Consider the following 4,878-nt stretch of genomic DNA (forward strand, 5'->3'; position numbering starts at 1 on the left):
CGGGTTTTATTTTGTTTTAAATTAATGAGTTATCTTTTAATTTGCATGTCATCTTTTTAAGTGTTCAGACGTTTTAAATATATATATATTTTCCCGCTTGTATTAGTATATAAAGACTCTATAGCACAAAGTACTCACCTGACAGAGTGCCGTGACGAGGCCCAGTCCCGTGCACAGCCCCCGGCCTCGCCTAGATTGCCCGGCCGGCCGAGGCTGGAGGCTGGGCCGCTACACCCCCCCCCCCCGCGCTACAATATTCCTATTTAATCGCTATAAATTTAGTATCTACCGACCCTATAATAGTAAGTGCACACATTGGGGTGGAGGGAGAGAGAAGAGGACGTGACACTTTGATGAATTTACCTCAGCGTTGCGTGTACATTTTTTGCATTTTGAACGCGAATGAGAAATGGCGTCCACCATGCAGCGACGGCGTCTGTGCGTTGCCATTGGCAACACGCGTCGGCGTTTCGTGCATGCGCAACAGCGAGCCGGTCGGCAAAAGTAAATAAATAAATATAAATCGCACCAAACGCGATTTAACCACTTTAAAGTTTAGGGATGGGAAAACGAAATAGCCTATTCCCACCGCGGGGCCTGGGGCTAACCGCCCGGCTATTCTTTTTTCTACGCAAACCCCACGGTCGGAGAGCCAAATCCCCCGCAAGCGAGCGATGCAGACAGAGGGACAGACAGACGGACAGACAAAACAATCCTTTTATAGGTTAGATAGTTTTGGTTGCATGGCCACAATCGCACTCCTATGGCCTGTCTGTCATTTTCCATTCATGAAGCAGATATATGCATCAGCCTGTTGATGACCTGATGGGGTTGATGGTTACAGAAGTATTTTTGAGGAATATCAAATCCATAAATTATTCACTTTAAAAGCAGAGATCCCTTGTGAATATTGGAGTGCAGAAGAACCTCCACTAGACGGAGCGGTGTCCTCCCAGAGGCCAATGAAAATGACTCACCTGCTGTGTGGACGTGTCGTTCTGCGCCGGCAATAGTGTGGCATAGATCTGCATCGCTTCTATGGCTATCTTACTGTTGTTGAATGCAATTGACATCCATAACATTCCGTCGGGCGGTGCGATGTTGCTGGCTAAGTTCTCGAACCCACTCACATCCGGCGGGTGGACCTGCGTCAAGATTCATCACACGTGGAAATCATCAGCACCACTTGGCTATTCAGGGTATTAAAGACACGTATCGTCCATTATTCAACATTTTTACTTTGACAGTAGTTCCAATCGTGCGGTTTAATAGTGGTAAAATACGTTTCTTACACAACAGAGTATTGGGTGTATTGTTTCTCTTCTAATTAACACGTAGTAGGCATTCGCGACCAAAATCATTCATAATAAAGGGATTTTTTTTAGTTTGGTCGCATAAATATAAATATGTCGTTAAACCCGCCACCACCCAAAACAGCCAATTAGTAAGGTTTGTCACGCAAACAAAACATGCCAATTCGTTACTAGTTTAGCACATGCATGTGTTGAAGCGTAAACCCACGAGACTTACAATTTGAGTACGACGTTTCGCCAGTAATTACAATTAGCATCATTAGGCAACAGCCAAAGTAATGGAGAAATCCTATTGTTTCGGTCGTAACTTGTGAGCCAATCACCTGGGAAGGCCAGAGGGGGGTGGGGATGATTACCAGGATTTCTCCACAACTCTGGCTGTCGCCTGATAATGATGGTTGTAATTACTGATGAAACGTCGTACTCGAATTGTAGATGTTGTGGGTTTATTCTCCAATACACAAGTGTGCTGAACTGATTACTGATTGGCATGTTTTGTTTACGTGACAAACCTTACTAATTGGCTATTTCGGGTGGTAGCGGATTTAATGACACATTTGACTCACCTCTAAGGGGCTAATGGTTTTGGAAGCTGCGTCGCTGAACATTAGTTTGGCATGTCAGAATTCTGCCAATTGAAGGCGCCGTAGCTTCCTGTGAATGCTCGGTTCGCAGACAGAACAGCCGCAATCATTGGCTGAGTGTATGCATTACATCACCTACCGTTCAATAAGAGCTACACTTCGCCTTTTAGGATCACCATGGCAGAGCACTCTGCCCATTTAACACACTGCTGGTTCCCAAGTGCATTAAGGTGATAAGTGTTAGCTGCACTTGCTATGATGTATTTTTTACGATGGAAATATCTATTTTCATGACTTGTCATTGACCGCTTTGAGTTGGTTGAGATGTGAATCCTAGAGCCGTAGTTAAGCACCAACCTTCATGGGGGATTTCCAGATGGAACAATCTGTGTAGATGTCACAGACGTAGACGCTCAGCAGGAGAGAGTAATCGTTGAGTGGATCGCCGACCGGAAGGAGTAAATTCCGCATCTCTTTAATCCAGCTCGTGTGCACAATACGTTCATGCTGCCTTACTAACGTGGACACCTGGTAGAAGAATCCCAGATCCTGATCTACCACGCTATTCTGGAGGAGCGCATCGCCCTCATCCAGCCAGCCATCGCATATGATCGTAAAGAGTGTCATGCTGGCGATGCCTGCAGGAACAGTCAGCCAAGTCAACCTAACAGGGAGGTTTGCGACAGGTTCAAGTATTTCCACTGATCTCAGCCTCGAGTGTAAATTAAATTCAGGTCACCAGGTGTACAGAGGGGCGTGTTGTCAGCTCCGCACACAATCACACACGCACCTTCTAGATGTTCCATCTTACATGTGCCTTGGTAAGGGGAAAAGTTCGTTGTCAATTGAAACACGGCAGTTGAAGACCTTCCCGAGATGGTGACTTCGACTTGGACAATAAGGGAAAATCCACTTAGCAATGCATTACTCTTCACTTCCAGGACCATAGAATGAACACCTGAAGGGAAATACAAGAGCACACAATTAGAAAGGAAAGTGTCTCTACTGAGACATATAGGGAGAGTGTCTCTACTGAGACAAAGAGGGAGAATGTCTCTACTCAGACCCAGAGTGAGTGCCTCTAGTGAGACACAGATGGAGAGTGTCTCTACTGAGACATAGAGGGAGAGTGTCTCTACTGAGACAAAGAGGGAGAGTGTCTCTACTGAGAAACAGAGGGAGAGTCTCTGAGACACAAAGGGAGAATGTCTCTACTGAGACAGAGGGAGAGTGTTTCTACTGAGACACAGAGGGAGAGTGTCTATACTGAGACACAGAGGGAGAGTACCTCTACTGAGACCCAGAGGGAGAATGTCTCTACTGAGACACAGAGGGAGAGTGCATCTACTGAGACACAGAGGAAGAGTGTCTCTACTGAGACCCAGAGGGAGAATGTCTCTATTGAGACCCAGAGGGAGAGTGTCTCTACTGACACACAGAGGGAGAGTGTCTCTACTGAGATACAGAGGGAAAGTGTCTCTACTGAGACACAAAGGGAGAGTGTCTCTACTGAGACCCAGACGGAGAGTGTCTCTACTGAGACACAGATGGAGAGTGTCTCTACTGGGACACAGAGGGAGAGTGTTTCTACTGAGACAGAAGGAGAATGCCTCTACTGAGACTCAGAAGGAGAGTGTCTCCACTGAGACACTGAGCGAGAGTGTTTCTACTGAGACCCAGAGGGAGAGTATCTCTACTAAGACACAGAGGGAGAGTGTCTCTACTGAGACCGAGAGGGAGAGTGTCTCTACTGAGACACAGAGGGAGAGTGTCTCTACTGAGACCCAGAGGCAGAGTGTCTCTACTGAGACACAGAGGGAGAGTCTCTACTGAGACACAGAGGGAGAGTGTCTCTACTGAGACACAGACAGATAGTGTTTCTACTTAGACACAGAGGGAGAGTCTCTCTACTGAGACACAGAGGAAGTGTGTCTCTACTGAGACCCAGAAGGAGAGTCTCTCTACTGAGACCCAGAGGGATAGTGTCTCTACTGAGACACAGACGGAGAGTGTCTCTACTGCATCACAGAGGGAGGGTGTCTCTACTGAGACACAGAGGGAGAGTATCTCTACTGAGACACGGAGGGAGAGTGTTTCTACTGAGACAGAGGGAGAATGCCTCTACTGAGACTCAGAAGGAGAGTTTCTCTAAAGAGACGAAGAGGAATTATTTCTCTAATGAGATCCAGAGGGAGAGTGTCTCTACTGAAACGCAGAGAGTGGAATTTACCTGTGTCTGTGAGCGTGTCTAAATTATTGTATTTATAATTATTCAGCTTCCACGAGTATGTCACAACGTCACTGTCTTTGCAGTTCAAGCACACGGCCATCAGAGACAATGGCTGAGTTACTGCGGTCTTGGTCTTGCAGTTTTGGATGCATCTGAGCGAAGTGAGACAAGGAGACTCAGCATACTGCTAATTTTAGTTGAGTTGCATCCCAAAGTTTATTTGGCTGCTTGCCTGAAATGCTTCGAATCAATACCTGTTCACAATGGTTTTTCATCCAAACTTGCATAAAATGTGTTAATCATAATTCATATGATCATCACTAATCGTATAGTTTCAAGAAATATTTCAGCCCCACATTCGCGTCGTGGCAGATGTACATCCATTTACCCTTCACCTTCAGGAGGTTGCTCTTTCTCCTCTGCTGCCCCAATTGGTTTGGAACTCTCTTTACCCAGCCATTGTGCCGCTGTAAGTGCCCCGAGATTGCTAAAAGGGGTTGTACCAAATCGCGAAGAGGCTGGACGCATGGAGGGCACTGTGAGAGATACGATTAGCTTGTACAGGCAGACATCGCTTAGTGCGACCCCGTAAAATGCTGATTCCTTATAGCGCTCTTTGGGAGAAACATTTTTTTTTCCGAAAAAAAGAGAAAGTCAAAACATTTACCACTGTACTGCACACTTTCAAGACGCGCTAGCCGAGAACACGTACCCGGCCACCATATTTTCATGCAATCGCTCGACCAATGAA

At 46.3% G+C, this 4,878-nt stretch overlaps 1 long non-coding RNA gene across 1 annotated transcript; it reads right to left on the bottom strand.

Annotated features, from left to right (window-relative positions):
* Positions 1-293: 293 nt before the first annotated feature.
* Positions 294-4,656, bottom strand: LOC116956635 (uncharacterized). The gene is made up of 3 exons (XR_012930324.1): positions 4,128-4,656; positions 2,255-2,855; positions 294-1,145 (listed from the first exon to the last, which is right to left on the bottom strand). It is a non-coding gene; the product is annotated as an uncharacterized LOC116956635 (long non-coding RNA).
* Positions 4,657-4,878: the final 222 nt, after the last annotated feature.

This window comes from Petromyzon marinus, chromosome 66, assembly GCF_048934315.1.
Source record: "Petromyzon marinus isolate PM22_M1 ecotype Great Lakes invasive population chromosome 66, UKy_Petmar_22M1.pri1.0, whole genome shotgun sequence".
Lineage (NCBI taxonomy): Eukaryota > Metazoa > Chordata > Hyperoartia > Petromyzontiformes > Petromyzontidae > Petromyzon > Petromyzon marinus.